Source organism: Symphalangus syndactylus, chromosome 13 (genome assembly GCF_028878055.3).
Source record: "Symphalangus syndactylus isolate Jambi chromosome 13, NHGRI_mSymSyn1-v2.1_pri, whole genome shotgun sequence".
In the NCBI taxonomy this organism is placed as follows: domain Eukaryota; kingdom Metazoa; phylum Chordata; class Mammalia; order Primates; family Hylobatidae; genus Symphalangus; species Symphalangus syndactylus.
In genome coordinates this window covers 76,319,313-76,347,310 of record NC_072435.2, presented here as the reverse complement: position 1 = coordinate 76,347,310, position 27,998 = coordinate 76,319,313, and the positions used below count along the sequence as shown (strand labels likewise).

The following is a 27,998-nucleotide window of genomic DNA, read 5'->3' as shown; positions in this document are numbered from 1 at the left end:
TATTCCAGGTCAGGGAGGTGAAGTCATATGTCCAGAAATAGAAAAAAAATGCAAAAAGAAAAAGAAAACAATAACAATAAACAAACAGAATAACTGTGGCATAAACAAGAGACAAGTTGTTTCTTTCTCCCATTCAAGGGGTCCAAAATTTCTATTCCAGGCTCCTTATTCTTGCTTCTGTGCTATAAGGGGCTATCATTTCGAAGTCCACCTCAAGGGCCCCAATAGCTGCTGAAGCTTCAGCAGTTAAATGCTCATTATAACCAGCAAGAAAGGAGAGAAAGAGAGAGAGAGGGAGAGAGAGAGAGAGAGAGAGAGATTAATTTAAAATGGCTCTATTTGAAAGCATTTCCAGGAAGTTGCATACCTTATTCTCCTTATATCCACTAGCTAGGATTTAGACATACGGTCAAACCTAAAGCAAGCAAGTCCTGTGCCGATCTAAAAACAGAAAATAAAGTAAGAATAGTGATTGGTAAATAATCAACAGCTTCTGACATTCAGAAAGCTGCTTAAGGCAGAACTTGAGGGTTAATTTGAGCTTTTTAGAATTCCTGTTCATTCTTTTATTACCACATGTCCACTTTTATGTGAATATATTCAGGTTCTCCATTATTAAGTTATCCATGCCCTACTTCAAGTCTCTCCTACCTCATAAAGCTTTTCTTAACTACCACACTTCAGAATGATGATTTATCTTTCTGGAGTTTGTTGTAGTCAATCTATACCACAAATTCCGGGTTGTATTATCTTTTTTTGTTGTTGTTGAGACGGAGTCTCGCTCTGTCAACCAGGCTGGAATGCAGTGGTGTGATCTTGGCTCACTGCAACCTCCGTCTCCTGGGTTCAAGCAATCCTCCTGTCTCAGCCTCCCAAGTAGCTGGGATTATAGGCACCCATCACCATGCCCAGCTAACTTTTGTATTTTAGTAGAGATGGGGTTTCACCATACTGGTCAGGCTGGTCTCAAACTCTTGACCTTAGGTGATCCACCCGCCTCGGCCTCCTAAAGTGCGGGTTGTATTATCTTGAAGGCACTTCTGTTTGTATGCAGCCTCTCTCCAACTGCACTGCAATTTTCAAGAGGACAGGAAGCATGACTTTACTTTGGGGTTGTGGCTGGCCTCAGCTTTTGATTTGTGGGATCCAATGGCTTTTGAGTTCTCATCCTGCTTTACTGGATGTGACCCTGTTGACTACTGCTGTATACAAAAATCTCACCCCATTCCTTGGCTTCTGTGGCACCACGCACTAACTCTTCTTATGAGTTCCAACTATCATGGTAGCACAATGTTAAAACATTGTGTACCTGCAGTCCGTAAAAGAAGAGATCTTGAACTTTGATACCCCTCAATGCTCACTCTTAGAATGTTGTAGTGTGTCCAAAGTTTGCAGACTGTTGACCTACGGACTGGATCTAGTTCATAGACATATATTTTATTTTGGCTCACACAAGGTCTTCAAAAGAGTAATTTAGTTGTCAACATTTAAAAATTAGGAGAGGTCACATTAATGAAGAAAACAAAATTTCAGTATCCCTTGAAAATTTAAAGATATGGGAACACTGGGCCAACATACCCATGTGCTATTAATAGTTTTGAGCTGGGTACCTGTCATCCTCTGGAGAAAAGCAATGCTATGTACTTACTGAATCTTATTTATTTTTTCTTTCTGAGCACAGAACTAGATTGCATTTCCCAATAAATTAGGTATGGCTGTTTGATAGAGTTGAGCCAATCAAATATAGTTAAAAGTATGTATGTCACTTTAAGGAATGACCACAGGAAAAATTGCCTATAAGATGATAAGTAATCACTTTCTTATCTTGTAAGCCAGACTCATACAAAGGATATAGTTGGAAGACTTCAACTATAGATGAATAGATATAATAGATAATGGGGGCAGTACATGGAAGGAGCCTGGACCCCTGAACAACTTATTTATTTATTTATTTATTTATGAGATGGAGTCTCGCTGTGTCACCCGGGCTGGAGTGCAGTGGCGCGATTTCGGCTCACTGCAAGCTCTGCCTCCCAGGTTCACACCATTCTCCTGCCTCAGCCTCCCGAGTAGCTGGCACTACAGGCATCCGCCCCCACGCCCAGCTTATTTTTTGTATTTTTAGTAGAGACGGTGTTTCACCATGTTAGCCAGGATGGTCTCAATCTCCTGACCTCATGATCCGCCCGCCTGGACCTCCCAAAGTGCTGGGATTACAGGTGTGAGCCACAGCACCCAGCACCCCTGAACTATTTATTACATGGAGCAGAGTTCCCATGCTAATCTTCATTGTAACATAAAAATAAATAAATGTTTATTCTGTTAAATCATTGGGATTTGGGGATTGTTTGTTACAGCAGTTAATCTGACTAATGTACTGTCTTTAAACCATGGTAGGCAGTCTAATTCACTATGATCTAAACCAAACCTGATTTATCTAATACCTGTAAGCAGCTGACTCTTCGACTCCTAAATTCTGCCTGTAGTCACAGAATGAATTTTGAGGACCAAATTTACAAGGAATTTGACAAACTGAAGCACTTTAAAAGACAGTTAATCAACACCAGGACTACTTATCAAAAAAATTATTAAGAATTATGTATGTATAGCTTTGAAATGGAAGTTGTAGAAGATACTTTAAACAGTTTTCAAATATTTGAAAGGATTTATACAATGAGGAATTGAATGTGCTCTGCATAGCCAAGAGGGCATAATTAGAACCAACTGAGTAGAAATAAAAACTGAAACACCATCCTTCAGGGGTCTTATAGAGACTATTCTTATATTGGGTTAATAGGTTGAACAAGAAGACACCTGATTTCCAGAAAAATACCCAGATTTTATCAAGTTGGTGTTATAAGAATTACTCATATTTGAGTGTATATACTTATTATTGGTTCTGCTTTGCTTGAAATATTATACTTGGTTTTGTTTGGTTTAGTTTTTGTTATTATAGTGAGCTTACAATGCTTTGTTTATCCTAAGTGATCTTCAGCTACATTATAGATTCATTTGCTAATATGAACGTAAAATAAAACTACCTTGGTAAAGTAATTAAAAATGAATGGGTCCTAATCACACTGGCTTTTTTACTTTCATAGTCTCTAATATTGAAGATGGCTACATGAGCTTTTATGTTTCTTTGTATGAAGGCTCTTAAATAGGTCCAATGACTATTCCATTTATAACCACCTTTAAATTTTATATGATTTTTTACAGAATCACAGATAATGTTAATATCATTAAAATATAAAATATATTTAAATGACTTTCCTAAAATAATTTATTTACCTTAAATCACTAAGTATATCCATACATCTGTTCTTCTTTGAGCTTTCTCTTATTTCTTTTTTGCTTAGAGATGAGGTCTTTCTGCCCAGGCTGGAGTGCAGTGGCTTGATCATAGCACACTGCAGACTCCTGGGCTCAGTCACTGAGACTCCCGGGCTCAAAGGATCCTCCCACCTGGGCTTTGGGCTTCCCAAAGCACTGGGCATACGACTTCACCTGGCCTGAACTTTTTCAATCTATATGCCCTAATTTGAAATAAAAATATAAAAGATACAGTGGAAGTTCCCTGGGTCCCCTTTCCCAATCCTATTCACCTCCTTTTTCCAAAAATAATCAGGAAGCTAAATTTGAAATTGAGTATCATTCCCATTATACTTCTGAATTATTAATATATAAGCAAATATCAATAAATTACATATTATTGATTTGCCTGATATTAAAATATATTTTAATATATATTTAATATATGGAATATGTATTTATTCAATATACACAGATGATATTTATATTAAAATATAAATATTAAAATAATTATATGTATTTGTATGTATTTTAATAGCAGGGAAATCAATAATATATAATTTATTGATATTTGCTTATATAACAATAAGAAAAAGCAAATTGTATTATTGTTATATAATTGTATTATATAACAATAACAAGAAAAAGCAAATTGTGTTCTATGTGGTATATATGTATACCCAATTGTATTCTATTTCTTGTTCAACATTATGTTTTGTTTTTAAAAAGTAAGTTCACTTCTGTTACATATATTTTACTTATTTTTCCATTTAAGCATTTAAACAATTAACTAATTTGTGGAATAGCTAATCTATTTACATTGTTTCATAGTCAGTAAGTGAAAAATGTTACAGAGTTAAAAGTCCTCCTCCCACCTCTGTACTTTAGACACCCAGTTTCCACCCACCTCAGTCCCCCAAAATAGGTACCCATGGTTACTAGTTTCTTGTGTATCCTTTCAGAAATGTTTTAAATGCATAAACAAATGGTAGTGTGGTATACACACTGTTCTGTACATTGCTTTTATAACTTAATTATATGTGGATTATCTTTTCATATCAGTGCATAAAGAACATTCTTATTTTTTCTAAGTATAGTATCATGTTTCGTCTTATGAATGTCCCCTAACATATTCAACTGCTGTTCTTCTGATAGATATTTAGGTTGTTTCTGTGTTTTAGCAATTTCAAATAATGCAGCAGTATATAACAAATATATACATAATTTTACACATATGAATTAGCTATTGTAGTATAATGAATTCTGTGAGCCAAGAATTCAGTTTTAGTTTAGATATGTTCTTCTGTCTCAATAACTCTTACAAGGCTATAATTAGGGGTTGACCAAGTCTGTGTTCTCATCTGAAGGTTTGACTGGGGGCAAATTTGCTTTCATGCCCACTCATGTGGTTGTTGGCAAAATTCAGTTCCTTGGAGGTTAATGGACTGAGAGTCTTAGTTCCTCACTGTCTGTTGGGTGGTCTTACTTCTTACTTCTGTGTCAGATGAATCTCCCCATAGGACCACTCACAACATGCCAGTTTGCTTCTTCCAGAGCAATAATTCTGCCAGAGGGAGGGGAGTGTGATAGACAGTTGGATGATAAACAGATTATAGACAAATTAGATAGATAGAAATACAGAAAGATAGGTGCACGCTTCAGCAGCACATATACTAAAATTGGAATGATACAGAGAAGATTAGCATGGCCCCTGCGCAAGGATGACATGCAAATTAATGAAGCGTTCCATATTTTTTAGAACTAGAAATACCATTTGACCCAGCCATCCCATTACTGGGTATATACCCAAAGGACTATAAATCATGCTGCTATAAAGACACATGCACACGTATGTTTATTGTGGCACTATTCACAATAGCAAAGGCTTGGAACCAACCCAAATGTCCAACAACGATAGACTGGATTAAGAAAATGTGGCACATATACACCATAGAATACTATGCAGCCATAAAAAATGATGAGTTCATGTCCTTTGTAGGGACATGGATGAAACTGGAAAACATCATTCTCAGTAAACTATCGCAAGGACAAGAAACCAAACACTGCATGTTCTCACTCATAGGTGGGAACTGAACAATGAGAACTCATGGACACAGGAAGAGGAACATCACACTCTGGGGACTGTTGTGGGGTGGGGGGACGGGGGAGGGACAGCATTAGGAGATATACCTAATGATAAATGACAAGTTAATGGGTGCAGCAAAACAACATGGCACATGGATACATATGTAACAAACCTGCACATTGTGCACATGTACCCTAAAACCTAAAGTATAATAATAATAAAAAAAGGAAAAAAAGAAGAGAAATATAGAAAGAAAGAAAGAAAGAAAGATAGATAGATAGATAGATAGATAGATAGATAGAGCCCAAGTCATACTCTTGGTAACCTAATCTTGGAAGCAACATCTCATGGGTTTTACCATATTTTACTCATTAGAAATAAGTCAGTAAGTCCAACACCCACTCAAGAAAATGAAAATTATACAAGGGTGTGAAAATTCCCAATGAGGCAGGATCACTGGGGCCCATATTAAGGGCTTCCTACATGATTATATTTATAGGGTAAATTCTTGGAAATAAGACTGATAGTTCAACAGGTATATACATATGAATTTTAACTGATATTGCTAAATTGCTCTGCACTCCCAACAGAAATATGTGAGAATACCAATTTCCACATGTTAATATTTCTATTGTATTATTGAACTTTAATATGTTTGCCCATTTGAAGGGTGAAAAACAATCTATCTATATGTATTTTCATTTGAATTTCTTCTGTCATAACCAAGCTGGAGTATTTTTCCATATATTTAAGAGCCATTTGTATTTTCTATCAATGTTGCCTAATTTTTTATTGGGTTATTAGATTTTGACATATCAATGTTCAGGAAAACCTTATGTCTTAAGATGATAAGCCCTTGGTCAATATTGTGAGCTACAAATATTTTTCTCACTTTATCATTTGCCTTTTGAATTTTCTTATGACTTTTTGTTATGGAGAATTTTTTAATTTTAATTTTAGTCAAACTCATCAATCTTTTCTGTTGTAGTTTATTTTGAAATTCTACATATTTTCTTCTAAATTTTTATCTTTTTTATATTTCATCTTTGATTTATTTGGAATGTATCATAATATAGTGGGTGAGGAATGGATCCAACATTGTTATTTTGTAGTTGTCCTGACACCATTTTCTAAATAATCTATAGATTTTTTCATTGATTTGAGATGTCATCTAAAAAATTACCAAATTCCCTTATGTATTTAGATCTATTAAACCTAGTAACATTAATAACAGATATTTTATGTATGTATATTTATGTATGTATCTATGTGCACATGTCTATGTGTATGTATAGATATATAACCCTGCACCATGAAGATAATAAAATTGATTACATACTATAACATAAATAAAAACTCAGCGAGTATCTCCAAGTGGAAATACTGCACTCAACATTGTCTGATTACAATGCAATGAAAATAGTAATTAATAATAACACCAGAAAACCAAAAGCCTCTACCAACCAAATACTAAAGACAAAAAGCATTTAACGCTCTTGGACAAAGAAAAGTTATAAACCAAATGTGCTGAATATCTGAAAGCCACAATAATAAAAACACTACATATCAGAACCTATGGCATATAGATAAAACAATTTTCAGAGGAAAATCCATAGCAACAAATACATGTCAGTAAATAAGTCTTAGAATATTGAATTAACATCTCTTTCCTCTAGTGTATTTGAGTTAATATATTTTTCCTGTATGCTTTTAATGGATTTCTTTTTTTCCTTTTTTCTTTACAAATGTTGATGCTACACTAATTGGTGTTTAGATATTTATAACAATAACAACTTCTGGGTGCCTAGATTGATATACATTACTTGATCTTTTACCTATTAGCCCAAAGATGATTTCTTTATCACTGCAGTACAGTGAATTTTCTAGGACACTGGTATATTTCATTATTGCTTGTTCCTAGTTGTTTTTTTCTGGCGCAGAGTTTACCCTTACAGTATGTAGATTTCAAATCTTCATTTCAGGAAAGTTTTCTTGAATTATACCTTTAAATATTTTTTTCTATCCATTAATTTGGTTTTCTTTGTCAGAGATTGCCATCATGAATCATATCTTGGGCCCTCTATATCTAGTAGGTCTCTATTTCTATTCTATAGTATTTATTTTTCTCATTTCTATTTTTCATGATTTTAATTTCCCTTTTTTTCCCATTTTTTTCTACATTCTTAAAATGATTTTGCTCTTTTTTTCCTACTTTGATTTTGAGCTCTGCTGTCTCATTTGACTTCTAATGTTTTTTGTCTTTTTAAAATATATGATGAACATAAAAGTTGTGTTTGCTTTGGGGCTTGTGACATGAGTTGAATAACAATTCCAAATAATTTTTAAGTTATTAATTGAAGTAATATCTTCTAGATTGGTATATCTTTAAGATAAGTATGTACATTTCATCTTATGTATTATAAAATATTTATCTTATCTTCATTATTTTAATAGACTCATTTGTTTTCTGTGATATTTCAAAGAATACTTATTGAAAAAGCATTCCCATAGTTTCTTGTTATATTTTTTCTACTGTTTTCTTCTACCACTTATTTGACTTTTAGTATTAAAATAGAAAACAATTCTAGACAAGGATTTGTTTTTATAAAAATATATTAGCATTTATAATTTAAAATGTTTATATAATTGCATTGCTATAGTTTTATTGTTACAATAATCTCAGCATAATATAACATTTTCTAATGTTATATAGTTTAGAAAGATCTATTTTGAAACTCAGAAATATAATTAATTGTTACATGGGCAAGAGAACATTAGAAAACCTCACACTATAAACCCTCTATTTCTTCTTGACACTGTTAATTTTTTTAAGTTGACACATACAAATTCGTTATGTTTGTCATGAACAACATGTTTTGAAATATATATACATTGTAGAATGGCTAAATCAGGCAAATTAACATATGGATTATCCTACATTTATCATTGTGGGTGTGTGATGAGAACACGTAAAATCTCTTCTATTAGCAAATTTTTAGAATACAATTTTTTAGAATACAATAAATAATTACATTCATTGGTAGATTTTTTACTAATATTGTTTGTATATTCCTCGCAGAGATCACTTCTTTATTATTTTTTAAATTTTAGGCCACAATTTTCACCTGCATTGTAATTATACATTTTTCTGGTAAGTATTCTTCAATTGTTAAAATTTTTTGCCATTCTTTAGAGTTGCAGGCTATCAGGTTTTCACACACTAAAGATTGCTTCATTGCTGCTGCGACAGAGACAAACTGCTTCCTACAATTATGGCTTGTTTCTGTGATTCATTTTGAGGCTATGCCTCAACTTCTCTTTAGAATTAAATGAGAACTTGAGGGCATTTACTGACACCTATGGTGGCAAAGAAAGGATATGACTGTTACAAGTTGGGAATAAATCTTACCTACAGGAATTTTTTTTTTCCCCCTTTGAGATCTAGTGCCACTGGATCCACTGTGTTTCTTATTTGATTTATTCCATGAAGCTGTCGTCTGACCTCAATTGCTTTAGGAGGATTTACATAAAATATTAAATCTGAGAGTTATTGTTATAGCATATATTTGCCAAAAATAGAATATGCAGGTTTTGGCAGATTGGATTTTTGATCCCACTTATTCACCTGTCCCCACCTCCATCCTCTTGTCATAGGCATTATTGACCTGGGATTTGGCTATGTGACTTGGTTTTGCCAATGACCTGTGGATAGAAGAGACACTCTGCCAGATCCAGGCCTAGATCTCGACAGTCTCCAAGTTCCCACTTTCATTTTTTAGCCTCTGACATTACCATGCCCTGGCTAGCTTGCTGGTCCAGGGAGGATAAGAGACACATGAAGGATAACTACCTCAAGTGACACAAAGACATGAATGGAGAAGCAGAGCTGTCACAGTCACCACAGCCTGAAGCAGAGTTGCACAGATGAGCTCAGCCAACCTACAGATGTGGTAGCAATAATAAATGACTGTTGTTTTAAGCTGCTGAGTTTTATGTTTGTTATGCAGCTAATGAATGCATATATTGTTTAAAATTCCTTTTTGCTTTTAAATTTTTCTTAGAAGTGACAAGAAAGAGATGGGAAAGATTTATATGATGTACCCAGTCATATTGATACTTAAAGACCAGCATTTTAAAACAACTTCATATTGATTTAGGTATATTTAATTAGTTCATTTTAAAGACTGTGGTAGTTTATTGTATATTACAACTTATCCACTTTCCTCTTTGCTGAATTTTTACATTGTTAGTATTTTTAAAGGCTTCAGTGACAGCTTAGTTTTTGAATCTTCCCAAATCCTCACATAAAATCTGAAAAGCATTTAGTTAACACAACCAAATCCACAGGCAATTTTTATTAAAATACTAGGTGACAAAGTATATTGAAAGACACATAAACACATTGGGAGATAAATCAGCAGTAGCCACAAGATCTGTGCATGCATCTGTGTGTTTGTAATGGTGGGTGCCAAGAAAGGGGGAAAGAGAGCAAAGCAGTGAGGGCACAGATGGGTGTGAGAAGAGAAGAGCACCCAAACAGCCAACAGGTGTCCACTGGAAAGCACTGAGAGACAAGAAAAACCAGAACTGCAGCTACTACAGGAAACTACAGAAGAGGCAGTTCTGCGGAGTTAGAAAACCCATCTGAATCAAACACCTTTTAAAAGTCCAGGAACTCCTGGGAGTTCCTGGACTTTTAAAAGGTGTTTGATTCAGATGGCTGGGAGTTCGAGACCAGTCTGGCCAACATGGCGAAACATATGAAAAATACAACAGACAAACCAACCAACCAACTCAGTGACAACAAAATAGGTCTACCCTGGAGTCATACTCTAAGTTTTTCTATTTTCCTCCCTTTCTGATCCTTTATCCCACTTTCTTTTTCTTCCTCTTCCTTCTCCTTCTTCTTTGTCAAATAGAGGATTGAGCTATTATCACTGATCCATATAAAGTCCCTCTCTCATTTATTTTAATTCCCACCCCCCATTTCTATTCCCCGACTTCCCATGTGCAACCTTCCTAATATGTTTGATACACATCTTTTTGTTTGTATGTATTTTTAGAAAATGTTTGTTTTGTGTGCAAAAAAAATTAATAAAAAAAATAAAAAAATAAAAAAAATAAAAGTCCAGGAACATGAATTTCACACAAAAATAAACAAGGCAAAAATATTAAACCTGAATTCCATAGGTAAAAATAGAATAAGGAACGAAATACTCATGCAATGAAAGGACCCCAGAAAAGACATGCTTTAGATACATACATACACACATGATATATATCTACATACATAGGCAAATAAATAAATACCAAAACTACACCTACTATTTTAAAATGAACTAAAAGACACCAAAAATGACTTAAGAAATACATACATGAAAAATACAACATGAAATTACATTTAGAAAAACTCAGAAATAAGGTGACAACTAAAAAGCTAATCAGATTTTATTTTTTTAATTACTCATGAATATTTTGTATCTGTAACTTCAAGCACATGTGCTAGAGTTTTACTGAGGGACATACCTAGAAATGCAATTAATTAAAATGTGCACACATCTTAAAGTTGCTAAATATTGCCAAATTGCGATCTAAAATGGTTGTGCTAGTTTACATTCACATTTATATCTTAGGAGAATTAATAGTCTACATATGTTTACTCACATTTTAATTATTAGACTGTTTCAATTTTGCCAATTTATTGGATGTGAAATAGTATAGAAATATCATTTAAATTTTTAACTCTGTGATTATTAATGGGGTTTAGCATTTTTTATTTTGAAAATTTTTATTTCATTTTTAATTGACAAATAATAGCTGTATATATAAGTAGAGTACGAGATGTTTTAATACCTGTATACATTGTTAAATGGTTAAATCAGGCTAACTAGCATATCCATCACCTCACATATTTATCATTTGATATAGTAAGAACATTTTAAAGATTTAGCATTTTTAATATATTTTTAAATCATTTTTAGTGAATTATCTGCTCATACGTTTTATATTTCTCATATATTGGAAAACAATCTTGTGCATTTTCTTTTTTTTTTTTAAGTTTAAGATTCATCTTTTAGTTGATAGTTCCCTTTTTGAAACAAAACTTGTAATTTAACGTGGTATATTTCCACAAGTTTTCATATATGTTTTGTGGTATTCATTGCGCTTTTTTCTCTGCCCATTAAGAAAAATAAACGTCCTATACATTTTTTAACATTTGCTTAAGCTTTGGTTTTTAAATTTGAATCTTTAATCCACAAGGAATATATTTTATTTTTTTTTATGTCAGTATCCACATTGAACCCAATTTTTCACTGGATTTCAGATAGGCACATGAGTCTCTATGGCAGCACCCAGAATGGAGATACTGAAGTGAAGAGTGTGCTTATTTTCGAATTCACTAGCTATTGCCAAATTACTCTCCTAAGGAATTTTTCAAATTGACACTATCACCAACAAAGTATGAGTTCTACTTCCTTATGAGTGTTATGAATCATTAATTTTTGCCAGCATGACGAGTGTTAATTGTTGTGCCAATTGTCACTTTACAAAATCTTTTTTTTTTGGAATTCGTTTCCTTGAGATATATTACACAATTACTCATTCAGAGTGGCTGGTCCACTTTCTCTGTTTTCATGAATACGCGAATCCCTGCTTATTTCTTTCACAGTGATATCCAAATACCCCCAAAGAATACGTTAAATACTGACTCCTTCTCCCATGGTTACCTTGTATGTAAGACCCTGTTTTAAAGGTGATTGAGGAAAAGAAATTTACAATTATTTATTTGATTTTTCTTATCCTCATGCTTAAATATTTATATTAATGCTGTCTTACATCTGTATGAGCACTCAACAATTTTAAAGAGTTCTAACATGTATTTCAACATGCATTTAAAACTCAGATTAGAGTTTCCCATAACTACACATAATAAAGTAATACAATGTTCTTTTTCGTGCTTATGAGTCTCTTTCAGTTTCTTAGTTACCTATTATGTTATGTTTCATCAAAAACGCTTGCATATTTATATCAACATTCCATTTACCCCTTAGATTATTCATGCCTGAGTGGAGTGTCAGCTGCAGAAATAGGAGGTTTAATGAGTTTCATGGGGATACCTCATTCCAAGAACAAAAACTGGAAAAGAAATGGAACACAAATGCCTGCGTACTAATATCATCCCTTGTTAGAACCGATCTCGGGAGCACAGATGATAGATAGTCCCTAACCAATATACATCTCCTTTAAGTGGGCCTTTACTTCCAATTTGGTGTTCTTTGTATAAGTCAATCTCTCACAGACACTGCACTAATGCTTAATATATAAGCCACAAATGCCCAAAGGAAAAGGCTACCATTATTCTGCCCCTGCTCAGCTTTTCTTTTAGACTATTGCTTTGTTCTCTTGATCTTTTATTTCTCAAGATCTTTGTTGTTTGTAATAGAAGTAGGACACCATAAAAATAAACATTTATCTTATTAGCATTCTGCACATCCTTCATTTTTGTTTAAAAGAGAACTACAATTTACCTTGGTGAAGATAATGCATTTTAAAGCACTTTTTAAAACATATTTAACATATACTATGTAGTCCTAGTCTATTATAATGGCAACAAAAGTTAAAGAATGAAATTTAAGGTTGATTGAAGCACATGAAAAATGGAGAACTAAGGCAATTATTCATGCTTTTAAGATAAAAATTCTAATATATGTATAAATAAAATATTTTGATTCTGTATAATTTAGATACATTATATCGGGTATGGTTTCTGTGTGTGTGTGTGTGTGTGTGTGTGTAAGCATGCACATGCAGCAAAATAACATGCAATTATAATCTTTGCATTCTAATGATTATGAAAAGTTTGGTTTTAAATTTTGCAGAAAAATTAAACAAAGACTTCCAAAAGGACCCGAATTTCTTAAGCCAGGTGAGGTTTTTGAAGAGATATTTTCCAATGGTATTTAGGAGAATTTTATTAATTTGTCTGAAACATAGGAGGAAATGTTGTTTGAATCAGTTTTAAACCTCACTTTGAACTATAGTCAGCACGTTCTGAGGGGACATACTCTAGATTTCCCAATTTTCTCACATTTCAAAGAGAGTAAGTTAAAAGGTGCTTATCCCTCCATACATAAAAGAATACTCTGAAGTGTTGTCTAGTGACAATGAGAAGATAGGCAGGAGGGACAAACAGAAATGAACATCAAAGTAACTACTAATTTGTGTATTTTTTTTATGTTTATGTTTTTATGTTTTTATTGTGGTTGAAGTTATCTATTGTCATTCCCTCTTTTACTCCACAGAATAACAAAAGTATTCTTTCTTTGCAGAAAATCATGCAAGAGAAGGTAGCAACTTGCTAAATGTGTATGGTTAGTAAGAGTTAGAGTCAAGATTTAAACTTTATAAGTTCTATGATTACAAAGTCAATATCCTTTCCCATAAACTATGCAACAAAATAAAAATGGAATTTTGATTAAGGGTGATAAAATATGCAAATGTAGCCAATAAAACTATCAGTTTTCTCTTAGTGCTATTCTATGTTGTTGAGAAGGTATGAACATATTACCAACATCATTTATCTAAAGAACACAAGTGCTTGAAGAAGTTTTAAATATTGGGAACTCTAATAGGCCCTATAATGTAAATAATTTACAAAATTTTTGATGGTTTGATTTAGATAACATTTATTGAGTTATTATTTTTTGCCAGTCATGAATCTAGTATCACATTTCATCTGTTCAACAAGCAGGTGAGGAAAGTATTAAGTAATTTTTTAATAGAAGAAAATACTAAGAGGCTCATGGACTGATCAGTATCACAGAGCCCTTCAGGGACTTACCCGAATTCAATCAAAGACCTCTAAACTTCTAATCCTTTATACTCTTACTGTTTCCATACCTCCTCAAGCAGACTGTTGAATGCATCAAATATAGAGAACACTCAGGAGCCCAACAATGATTCCAAGTTAGATATATGGAACAATTATTGTGATCATTCATGCTTTCAAAATTCCTTTTTTAAACAGAGTAACCCAAGTATTTACATTTCAATACATCCAAATAATTATCTCAATCCTTTCTTTCACTTCACCCAGAGAAACTAAATTTTAAGAACTCACCATCAAAATGTTATCAACTAGATAAAGTAATAATAAGAAACTGTTCTTTAAAATTCCTTGAATATGCTGATAGTAAATTCTATGATGTGCCCCATTATCATTAAGGAAGGCCATCTACTTTATCAGTTAAGCACCATGGCTCTGTAGTTCAGACTTACAGTATCCAAACCCTAGTTCTAGGACTTATTTTCTTAGGCAATGACATAACATTTCTGAATCTTGCTTTCTCCATGTGTGTAGTGAGGATAAGAATATGCCTATGACTCATTTAGGATGCTTAGTTATAAGTTTCACAAAATTCTACTCAAACCAGATATAACCAAAATTTGTTGGCTCATGTAAGTAGAGAGTTCAGAAATTTTGAGAACGCTTTCATTATTGGCCTTGGCTTCATTTTTTTAAGGTTTGTGCCAATGCTGGCTCACCGAGGGAAAGCCAAATGGCTGCAATAGTTGTGAGCCTCATATCTCACACTATTTCTTTTAGAGTAGAAGAGACATAGTCTTCCCTCAACCCTCAAATACAAGGCCCCAAGTTTCATCCAGATTTACCTACCTATAGGCACATACCCACCTTTAAAAACATGTCTACAGCTTATCCGGTAATCTAAGTGCTTTTGGAGGCTGAGGCAAGAGGATTGCTTGAGGTCACGAGTTAGAGATAAGCCTGGGCATCACAGTCAGTCCCTGTCTCTGCAAAAGAAAAAATAAAAAAATAAATAAATTAAAAAATAAAATTAGTTGGTTGGTGTAGTGATGCATCCCTGTACTCCTAGCTACTCAGGAGGCTGAGGTGGAAGTATGGCTTAGGTTGCAGTAAGCTATGACCGCACCACTGCACTCTAGCTTGGGCAACAGAAAGAGACTCTATCTCAATTTAAAAAAAAAAAAAGAAAGAAAGAAAGAAAAAAAAAAAGGTTGTATGGCAGAAAGAAAATAAGAATGGGCAGGAGTATTCTTATTTTGATTTAGACCAAAGTGTGCATCTGGAGTAGGTTCGGTCTTAAACCACATAGTGACTTCTCAATGGGGGAAGAGACAGAAATCATGGCTGGGGATGCCAAAATCAACATCCTCTGCAGGCTGCCTTATAAGAGTGGCTGTAGAATTGAAGGAAGTAACATGTGTAATGCACTTAGCAGAGATTCTGACACAATAAAAGATAAATAAAAGTTAGATAATATTTCTCTTCTACTATTTTTGCTTTATTTGCATTTTATTTGATGATTTTATTAGTATACAATCTAAAATATAGAAGGCAAGATTATATGCTGTAACTAAGAAAAAAATTCTAGGATATTTGTTCTACATAACTGAATTAGAGCATTGCCATTTTGTGTCCTGAGTTTGGCTTGTATAGACAGCCAAATCACATATCTTGGTTCAAACAATTCTTTGCTATTATCCTCCTTCGTTTTTCCCATGCAAAAATTTACAAACTAACTATTCAGCAACAGTTGATCTGGCAATGTAAACTACAGTCGAGCAATTTCACGAACTACTTTATCAAATGAACTGAATAAACACTTCTACTTCTCAAGGTGCATGTGTTCCTGATACACTTTCCAATGCGACATTTTTTGGCTCTATACTTAAAGTGATTAAAAGAAAGTGGGTGATTTTTTTTAAAAAAGCACATTTCAGAAAATTGAAGGGATGAAATCTTCATTTTTTATAGTTACTCAACTACCTATTAAGGTACTGAACCACTGTGCAGTTTTATTTTCTACTCTTCTGACACTCATGCACTGGCAAGACAAAATGTTCACATATTCTAATGAACACATCATGTCTCTTTTTTCCTTGTCTTGTCATTTCCATTTCCCCTTATCTCTTTTTTTAAGAGGTTCTGTGTCACTTCAAGCAACTCAGCTTTCCATAATGATAATATTAGATAATATTTATTGAGTGTCTATTGTCAGAAACTGTTTTAAGTCTTTTATGTGTATTAATTCTTTTAATCCTAAAAATGATGACATTACTTATAAAAACGATTTTTACACTCCCACATGTAGTGGCACACATTATTGGAACCCCTGAGTACGCCTACATTTTATAGCAATAAATGTTTAAAGAAGTTATTTTTATAGTTGGAATAAATCACTATAAGAATCAATATTTATATCATCCCCTAACACACACACACACACACACACACACACACCCCTACTATGTCCATGTCTAGAGCTCTTCAACTAGCATGAATTTCCATACACAGGAGCCTCGTTGTTCCTGAGTTTATAGCTTCAGACTGATTTACGTACAAAGACTGCCTACCTGTCTCTGAATCACAGTTTCAAGTTCCTGAAAAATAGAATCTAATGTACCAGCTGAAGTTAAATGTCTATGAATGATTCACCCAGCTATACCCAAGAGAAAGAATCTCATAGTTCAAAAAAAGGATAAAATATATCATAGACGTATCACTTTTGCTATTAGTAATAAGAGCCCTTATAAAAGGAAGCAATACTATATCAGAGCTTAGTGGGACTGGAGGGAAATGGAACATACAGGGATCGGCAGAGGTTGGACAAGGGGAGAAAAGACACTCTACAAACACAGTTCCCTATCTTTATGTCTAAGGACCTGAGCAAGCGCTTTAATAATGAGCATGGGAAATCAGTGAATTATTTACAGTTGGTTGCTTAATTATACTTAACTGTGTAGCAAACTTTTTTCTGTAGTGCCAGTTGAATCATTCTCATTCAATTTCTCATAATTTTAATCAAAGAACCCTTCCTAATGTTATTTTAGACTCCTATGAGGACAGGGAGTTTCATGGAAATTGTGGTTAAGATTCTTATACTTTGAGAGGGCAGAACACACAAGTAGCAACCCTTATAGACTACTGCAGTAATAAGACATTGCCCTGTGGAAGTAGTCTGCCATTATACTTACTCCCTTTTTTTTAATGTCCTTTATACAAGCAAACAAGTGAAAAGAGAATGAAAACAAATAACAGCACTACTACCAACAAAAATCTAAGAACTCTTACACAGAAGTGCAATAATCAGTTCCCAGGACATGATATCTATAAAAATTTCTTCACATCTTTTCATAGAAAGTAACACATTATAAGTGAATTGTCTCATCAAAAGATATTCATGAGCTTTTTCTCCTAACATGTTTGATTCTTCTCTTCATTGTACTGAAGAGCACCATAGTTTCTGTTGTTAACCTGAGGAAACTCAAATTTTCTTTCAACAGGCTAACTAGTTAATATCTGTAATGTCCAATTCATATATTAACATATAGAAAAAGAGGAAAGAATCGGACTTAATATTACCAACTCAAATTCAATCTCAAATCAAGAATCTGAATCAAAAAGAACCCAAGTTCTTTTTAAGAGGCAAGATGCAAAAAAATGGTACTTAACATTGTCCTTGTTTTAATTTTAACAATTCTAGATTCTGTGCAATAATATATCCTTACATCATTACACCTTTAATATGCATTTCCCTGATGACTAATGATGCTGAGCATGCTTCCATGTTTTAATTTTTGGACACCTGAACCTCCTCTTTTTTGTAATGTTTTTGTCTTTTTCTCATTTATAAAATTGAGATCTATCTTTCTCTTATTGGTTGATTTTCTTAATCGTGTTGACTGATTATTTATTGAATAGGATATATATTCTGTAAACGAGTTATCTGATGTATGTATGTGAGGCAGTTACCTTATTTAGTCAGTGGCTTATCTTTTCACTCTCATAATAATGTCCTTAGTGGAACATATATCTTAATATCATAAAAAACAGTTTATCAGTGTTTCATTTTATGGTTTGCTTTTTGTGAACTGTTTCAAAAATGTTTGTACACATCAGGAACATGAAAACTTTTTCCCATTTTCATTGTGGGAGCTTTATTATCTTGCCATTTACATTTATATCTATGATACATCTCAAATGATTTTTTATGTGTAAAGGTTAATGTTACTTTTGAATATCCGGTTGGCCTAGTACCATTGATTGAAAAGACAATAATTGTCACAACAAATTTCAGTGGTGTTCTATTGCAAAACAGATGAACATACATGTGTGGGCCCATCTCTGGACTGTCTATTGTGTTTTATTAATCTATATATCTATTCTTGCATCAGTACCACACATTCACAATTACTGTAGCTTTATGATGTGTCTTGATATTTGGTAGTATTAGTAATCCAGATTTATTCTTCTTTAAAATGTCTTTGACTCACATAAATCCTGTGCATTTCCTTATAAATTTTAGAATTTTAATTTTAATTTTAAAATACTAGGATTTTGATTTGGATTGCGTTTAATCCATAGATCAATTTGGGTTAGGTTTTAAATCTTTAAATAGTGTTTTAATTTTCTATGGCTACAGAACAAATTACCACACATTTAGGAAACCAAAACAACACACTCACTTATTATCTCACAGTTTCCATAGTCAGAAATCTGGGCACAATTTATCTGGATTCTCTGTCCAGGGCTCACAAACTTTCAAATTGTTGGCAGGCTCTGGGGTCTCAGTTGAGGCTCGTGGTCCTGTTGTCAGTATTTGCTTCTGGAACACGTAGAACTCATGGCGACTTGCTTCTCCACGATCAGAAGAGTCTCTGACTTTCTTCTCTATCATCAAGACCCTCTTAAAAGAACTCACCTGATGAGTCAGGTTCGCCTCAAACAATCACCCTTTTGCTTAACTCAGCTTCAGCTAATTTGGGATTAGTTAATTACATCTGCAAAATCCCTTCACCTTTGTCACTCAACAACGCATAATTATGTCTGTGATATCCCATCACCTTTTCCATATTCTACCAGTTAGAAGCAGGTTGAAGGTCCTGCCTACAGTCAAGAGTAGATTACGCAAGGTTGTAGATCGTTAGGGCTGATTTGAAAATTCTGCCTACTAGGCTGGGCACAGCGGCTCACACTTGTAATCCCAGTGTTACAGGTGTGAGGCCAAAGCGGGCGGATTGCTTGAGCTCAGGAGCAGGTGGATTGTTGGAGCTCACCAGCCTTGGCAAAAGGGTGAAACCCCATTTAAAAAAAACAAAAAAAAAAACAAAAAAGAACGGAAAGGAAAGGGAAAGGAAAGGAAAAAGAAAGGAGAAAGAAAAGGAAAAAGAAAAGAGAAAGGAAGGAAAAGAGAAAGAAAAGAAAGAAAAAGAGAAAGAAAAGAAAGGAAAAGAGAAAGAAAAGAAAAGAAAAGAAAAGAAGAAAAGAAAAGAAAGAAAAGAAAAGAAAAGAAAAGAAAAGAAAAGAAAAGAAAAGAAAAGAAAAGAAAAGAAAAGAAAAGAAAATTAACTGGGCGTGGATGGTAGTGCATGCCTGTAGTCCCAGCAACTCAGAGAGTTGATACGGGAGGATTGCTTAAGCCCAGGAGGTTGAGGCTGCTGTGAGCCATGATTGTGCCACGGCACTCCAGCCTAGGCAACAGAGCAAGACTCTGTCTCAAATAATAGATTAATGAATACAATTCTGCCTACTACAAGTAGTGAGTCTTCCAATTCAGGAACATGGTGTTCTGTCTGCTCATTTGTTATTTTAAACTTCTCTCAGCCATATTTTGTAATTTGCATTGTAGAAGTCTAGCACATCAATTGGAAGATTTATGGTTAGGAGTTAGATATATTTGTGCTGTTATAAATATTTTAGAGTTATCCTGTTTTTAGCATAGAGAGATACAATTTAGTTTTGTGTATTAAATATGATCTAGCCACCTTGCTAGATTAATTTCTAATAATTTATTTGTAAATATTAATAGATTTTTATGTATACACAATCCTGTCTTCTGTTTCACCTCCCTACTATCAATTTTTATGCTTTTTTCATGATTTTTGCACTATATAGAACCTATAGTACAATGTTGAATTGGAGTGGTTATAGGGGCATCCTTGTCTTGTCCCAACCTAAGGGGAATGTGTTGAATATTTTGCCATTAAGTATGATGTTAACCATGAGGGGATTTTTTTTGTAAATATTTTTTACCCAATAACAAAGACTTCCTTTCATTGCTAATTTGTAGAAAATTTTTAATCCTTAATGAATGTCGAACATCATCAAATTTTTATGCATCTATGGAGATGATCATATTATTTTTATTCTTTATTATCTTTGTGTGGTTAAGTATATTGATAAAGGTTCTAATATTAAACCAACGTTCCTTTCCTGAAAGAAAACCTTCTTTGTCATGATAACACATTGTATATTTTACATATTACTTTGTTTGAATCTTTAAAATTCTTAGGGGGTTTGCTTTCACGTCATGGGAGTAGATTTTTTTCTCCAAATACAAGATTTGTGTACAGACTGAGGATAAACTATGAGAAACAAAAGAAACAGAAGAAATAGACAAGACATCTGGCTTATCTGCTGGCAAAGATAAGCTTTGTGTTTTCTTTTTTTTAAATTTTTTTATTATACTTTAAGTTCCGGGATACATGTGCAGAATGTGCAGGTTTGCTACATAGGTATACACGTGTCATGGTGGCTTGCTGAAGCTTTTGTGTTTTCTATTAAGCCATTGTTACAGTAGCTTCAGAATCTCTGTGAATCTAACATTAGTATCATGAAACTTGAGATCTGATAAACACAATCTAATCTAAACCCCTCATTGCCCAGGTGGTGAAAAAACGTCCCTTAAATCTCAGTTTAGGGGTGATTCCACATCAAAATAGTGTTATCTCATTAGTTTGTTATAAAATCACCAGTAGCAAGCAGATTCACTTTTATTTATAATTGTTTTTAGGACTCGAACTGTTAGCTGTAAGGGAATAGAGAACAATGTTCAGATTAGTTGGCATATTGGGATAATTTTTGAATTACTACTTTACACAGGGCATATTATGTTAGCAGTAATACGACATTTTGTTTAAAAAATGAGTATTCTGCACAGCAAAGGAAACAAGCAACAGAAAAAAAGGTAATGCATGAAATGGGAAAAAAATACTTGCAAGCCACATATTTGATAAGGGGTTAATAGCCAAAATGTATGAAGAACTCTTACAACTCAATAGCAGAAGAGCAACGCAATTTTTAGATGGGCAAAGGGCCTGAACTGACACTTCTCCAAAAAAGTTACAAAAATAACCAACAGATATATGAAAAGGTGCTCAACATCACTAATCATGGAATTGCAAATTAAAACCACTAGAAGATATCACTTCACACCTATAACAATGGCAATTAAAAACAAGGGATAATAAAGGTTGGCAAGCATGTGGAGAAAACGGAACTCTGAGAATGTAGATTAGTTCAGTCGTAATAAAAAGCGGTATGAAGGTTCCTAAAGCGATTAAAAATAAAACTGTTGGCAGGGGTGTGCTGGCTCATGCCTGCAGTCCCAACACTTTGAGACGCCTAGCCTGGAGGATAGCTTGGGCTCAGGAGTTCAAGAGCAGCCTGGGCAACACAGCGAGGCCTTGTCTCTACTAAAACTAAAAAAAAATTAACTATGTAGGCATGGTGGCATATGCCTGTGGTCCCAGCTACTCAGGAAGCTGAGGTGGGAGAATTGTGTGAGCCTGGGAGGTCGAGGCTGTAGTGAGCCATGGTCATGCTACTACACTCCAGCCTGAGTGACAGAGACTCTGTCTCAAAAAACAAACAAACAAAAAAACCCTGTCATATGACCCAGCGATCTCTCTTCTTAATATATGTTCAAAAGAGATGAAATTACCACTTTGTATGTGCATTTACAGCTCATTGGAGCATTATTCACAATAGCCAACAATCTAAATGTTCATGGATGGGAGAAAAATAAAGAAAATGTGATATATATATATATATATATAATGAAATATTATTCAGCCTAAAAAAAGAGATCCTGCCATTTGCTACAAACATGGATGGATCTGGAGCACATTACGTAAGTGAAATAAATCAGACACAGAAAGAAAAATATTGTATGATTAAACTTATGTGTGAGATACATAGATAGATAGATAGATAGATAGATAGATAGATAGATAGATAGATATTTTAAAATGTCAAATACACAGAGATAGAGAATGAAATAGTGGTTACTAGGAGCAGGTATGGGGGAAAAGGAAATGAGGAAATGCAGGTCAAAGAATGCAAAGTAGCAGATATGTAGGTTGAACAAGTTTAGAGATCAAATGTACACGAGGATAAAGTTAATAAAATAGTATAGTATTAATAATTTTTGTTAAATAAGTCGATTTTAGCTGCCTTTGTACTTATGTGTGATGAAAGATGTTAATATATATATAGTATACTCTAGTAACTATTTTACTATCTATTTATATTGTATAACATCATGTTGTCAATCCCAAATATACATAATAACATTTATTTTAAAAAATAAATAGGTATTTTGCTTATTTTCACATTATATTCAGGTACAAAATAACATCAGTATTAAAGGCATACCAATTAATATGAAAATATAATAATAATTCTCCCTTAGTTAAGTGGAGTTATCATAAATAACATACACATCATTTGAAATTTCCATTTCAAAAAATCATAAACCCAAGACTTCAAGTGAGAAATATCAGCAAACAATCTATCTTTAGTGTTCAAATTTCTTGTATTTTAAAGCATGAAATTTTACTGCATATTATTCTTTTAAATTCACACTGTTTTTAACTTCATGCAGTGCTTTAAGTATTGAGCGTCCTGAAGCTCTGGTATTTTCCTGCTAAATGAAGTATTTTGAAAAAAGAGCTGATTCCTTGAAATGTATGTAGTTAAACAGATAACATAAAGAATGGAAGAAAATATTTGTAAACTATGCATGCAACAAAAATCTAATATCCAGAATCTATAAGGAACTTAAATTAACAAGCAAAAGACAATCCCATTAAAAAGTGAACAAAGGACCTGAAGATACTTCTCAAAAAATACAGACAAGCAGCCAACAAACCTATTTTAAAAATGGTCAACATCACTAATCATCAGAAAAAAGCAAATCAAAATCACAGTGAGATACCATCTCACTCCAGTCAGAATGGCTATTATTTTTAAAAGAACAGATGCTGGCAAGGTTGTGGAGAAAATGAAACACTTATATGCTGTTGGTGGGAATGTAAATTAGATCAGTCACTATGGAAAGAAGTTAGAGATTTCTCAGAGAACTAAGAGTTGTACTACCATTCAACCCAGTAATCCCATTACTGGGTATATACCAAAAGGAAAATATTAATAAATCATTCTACCAAAAAGACACGCACTTGTATGTTCATCGCAGCACTATTCACAATAGCAAATACATAGAATTAACTTATGTGCCCATAAACGTGGACTTGGATAAAGAAAATGTGGTACATGTACACCATGGATGGAATACTATGCAGCCATATAAAGAACAAAATTGTATCTTTGCAGCAACATGAGCACAGCTGCATTTCATCACTCTAAGCAAATTAACACAAGAACAGAAAACCAAATGCCACATATTGTCACTTATAAGTGAGATATAAATGTTGGGTACACGTAGATATAAAGATGGGAACAACAGATCCTGGGGACTAGTGTAGTAAGGAGAGCAGGAGAGGGGTTAAGGGCTGAAAAACTACCTGTCAGGTACTGTGCTCACTACCTGGGTGACAAGATCATTTGTACCAGAAACCTCAGCATGGTGCAATACAGCCATGTCACAAACCTGCACATGTACCCCCTGAATCTAAAATAAAAGTTGAAATTATAAACAAAATAAAAAATAAAAATAAATTGCTTTAAGCAAGTTAATTAGCAATTGCTTTTTCTTCTTTATTGAACAGATGTTTATGTATTTTTCTTATTTTAAAATTCAGTGTTTGTCTCATTATTAATCAATAAAAGCTTGTTATTATAAAAGTTTTTTTAAAAGTGTATGCTGTTGCATTTCACTAAATGCATTGTCTAAGTAAATCAAGAAAATAAAATTTAATTTTGCTGACTTAATAGAGAATATTTTGGTGCTATGCAATACAGTACTGAAAAACCAGATTAGTCACTTGGACTTTTACAAGTTATATTAAATAAAATTTTCCTGTGGGAAATATTATCACATAGAACGCATACTAAGATGTTTGCAATTAGTATTAGGTCTGTAAAACCTAAAACCTAATTTGTAGGAATGTTTACTTCATTAGTTGGAGATACTTTGCCTTGAGCTGCTATTTTCTCTTTTTTATCCCTACAACTTCAGAGAGTTAGATACTTCGGGAAAAAATAAAGTAAATGAAATGAAATAACTGTTTTGAAAAAGAAAAGATATTTATTGGGGAATAAAGCATTGCAATGGAATACACATAGTAAACTATGTGTGTTTTCAGGGAGGTAGAGAAAGACAAAGGTTTTTGAAGGAAAAAAGAGGAGGGTTACATAATTGTTTTAAAATCATTATCCTTGGCTACAAAAATCAATAACAAAGGTGATGTCAGTCAGAGGTTGGACAGGCAGTTGCTGGGCAGATGTCCTTGCAGAAGTGTTTCTTGTGTAAGGTAGCAACAGCCTTTGTGCAAGGTGTGAATTCTGCAGTCTTTTGTGATAGGTTATCATCCAGCATACAAACACGAGAACCCTCTCTCCACCATCTTCCTTGAAAATAACTGTTTAACAAAAATACCTGACCAGTATTTTTTCAGGTTAGCTGTTTTCTGGTCATTATTTCCTATGCTCATTTAAAATTGCGGAACCACATTTGGTGAATCACTGCCTTCAACCACTTGCTCCACCTCTACCTTTTTCTTCAAATCTATTCTAATTGACTCCTTTTCTAAAGTCTTATTTGATCATCCTGGTTGAAAGATTTCTCTCTTCTAAACTGACATAGTATTCTGATACATGGAATATATTTTTCATTGTCTGTTATTTTGACCTGTATCAAATTGCCATTTGAATAGTCAAAAATGTTGGTAATTTCATATTATTTAAATTAATATATGCCAAAGTAGTTTGTGTATACTTTTCAATGTGTGATTCATTCTATTCCCTCATGTACTCCTTGTATACTAGATCTTATTAGATATAATTAAATATATATCACTTTCTCATCTAGCATGTCAATTCCTGATGTAAAGGAATGGCACATTTTTGTTTTTAATGAGGAAGAGCACAAAAACAATTTTGTTGAAAGAATAGATGAGCAAATATGACCATAGCAGTAAAGAAGGGGTCAATTCAGTTATTACATTAACAAATAAAATTAAGGTAGTTCAACTGTTTTCTACATGTAACACCTCCCAGCCAGAGCTTCTGTTATAAAACATAGAAAAGAGAGAAGCAGTATAAAATGTTCCTATATGCTGTGTATTTTTTAATCCAGAAGCATAGATATTCATTCATTTATTTATTCATTCATCCAACAGTATGTAGTTATCACCTATTACGTTTTAAAAATTATACAGGTGTGGGAGAGACAAAACTCATAATGTCAAATATGTATTGAGATTTAATATGCCAAGCACCATTCTAAATGCTTTTCACATTTTAACTAATTTTATCCTCATAGAAAACCTACCAAATGTTACCCACAGTTAGCAAGTGGTGAAAATGGAACACAGAGAATCTAAGTAACTTGCTTAAAGATACATACCTCAGAAACAGTAGAGATGGGCTCCAAGCAATGCAATCTGATTCCAAAGTTCATTCTCATAACCTGTAACTACTAGCTAGCACTCCTGAAGAAAAGATCTACCTACATGATCCACTAGACTGAGAACAGAAATTATTCCTTCTTTGTTTTTTTTTTTTATTTTTTATTTTTTGGCAGTGGGGAGACAGGGTCTGGCTCTGTTACCAAGGGAGGGGTGCTGTGTTGCCATCATAGCTCACTGCAGCCTCTAACTCCAGCTCAAGCGATACTTCCACCTCAGCCTCCCTGGTAACTGGAACTGGCTGGGACTATAGATGCATGCCAACACATCTGGCTATTTTTTTTTTTTTTTTTTTTTTTTGGAGAGATGGGGTCTACCTATGTTGATCAGGCCAGTCTTGAACACTTGAACACCTGGCCTCAAATGATACCTCACCCCTCCACCGCCTCACCCTCACAATCACACCTTGAATTACAGGCATAAGCCACAGTGCCCAGCCAGAATTTGTTTCTATTGTTTGCACTCCTCCATTCTGAGAACCCAGACCAATGCCAGATACATCGTACACACAATAGTTGTTGCTGAATAAATGAATTAATGCTCACCAAGAACTCCAGAACTAATAAGGTAAGTTAAAACCTGTAATAAAGATATTTTTTAAAAAGTATTGTGAAAGATCTCAGGGTGTAAGATTTAATTTGATAGAACTAGGTGGAGTTTCATGAGGGAATAATATGAACAGTGTTTGAAAGACATTAGCTACAAGAGTATCCCTGGTGTAGAAAACAGCATTGCAAAAGCTCTGAGTCTTGCAGTGAGTTAGGTTCTGTTGCTGGATATTAGTAGACTATAACAGGGATGAGAAATCTGTTTAAGATTCCCTGGCATGAGGATACGAAGGGTGATGTATCTCAGTCTCAGGAGAATGTGTTTAATCCTATGGGCAATGGAACAGCTGCAGGCTGTCTTTCTTCCCTTCTCTCTCAGTTTGAATGTACATTTTTAAAGTTCTTCAATTCATAAGTGGTTTTTTTTCCACCTTATAGCCAGTCCCCACTATACTTCAGCTAGATTTAGCAAAAGATCAGTCATGAAAGAATATGTTTCAGATATTAAAACAACATAACAAATTATTAAACTAAACCTCCACAAAATCAAGGAGAGTGACTAGTAATTTAACTGTTTGTTAGAATACAAAAACACTTTCAGAGGAAGATAACAAAATGCACAGTTTCTGCAACTTTGTTTCACAATGTCTAACATGCAACAAAAGGTGCTAGACTTCAAAGAAGCAACAATATACGACCCATTGTCAATAAATTTTAAAATTCAATAGAAAATCACTGGAAATGGCCAATATATTGGAAATAGACAAAGTTTTTAAAGACGCTATAATAAATAAATCTCAATAAACTTAAAAGCAGACTGGAGGTTAACAGATGGGCCAGCGAACTTGAACATAGATCAACTGAAATTTTACAATCTGAAGAAAGAGAAAAAGTTTATTAAAAAAATGAGCATAGTCTTATAAACTAAGTGGTCTGACATGCATGTGAATGGAGTTCTACAAAGAGAGAAGAATAGGGCAGAAATAAATACTGGATAAATTTTTCAAAATTTTCACGAGTTTGATGAAAAACAAGAAACTTAGCCAACTCCACATAAGATAAATACAAAAACAGTAGATCTAGGGACATCATAATCGAATTGCCAATGAATATCAAAGATAAAGAGAGTATCTCAAGTAGCAAGAGGGAAAATATATATATATGTGTATATGTAATATATATATACGTATATATTTATATATATATATATATATTACATTTAAGGGAACAGCAGTATGAATCGTGTGGACTTGTTTCTCATCAGAACAAAAAATGAAGAAAATGGAATTACATGTTTAATGTGCTAAAAGAAATCAGAATTCTATGTCTACCAAAAATATTCTTCAATGATAATGATAAAG

At 33.6% G+C, this 27,998-nt stretch overlaps 1 protein-coding gene and 1 non-coding gene across 8 annotated transcripts in view; one reads left to right on the top strand and one right to left on the bottom strand.

Annotated features, from left to right (window-relative positions):
- ACSS3 (acyl-CoA synthetase short chain family member 3) overlaps positions 1-27,998 on the bottom strand; it is a 515,807-nt gene that overhangs the window by 261,972 nt on the left and 225,837 nt on the right. For all 7 annotated transcript variants that reach the window (XM_063615114.1, XM_063615116.1, XM_063615118.1 and 4 more), the window contains one exon: positions 15,093-15,211. The gene's annotated coding sequence lies outside the window, so the exon portion shown is untranslated. The remainder of the gene's footprint in view (positions 1-15,092; positions 15,212-27,998) is intronic.
- On the top strand, positions 4,962-5,068 carry LOC129461407 (U6 spliceosomal RNA). The gene has a single exon (XR_008650541.1). It is a non-coding gene; the product is annotated as a U6 spliceosomal RNA (small nuclear RNA).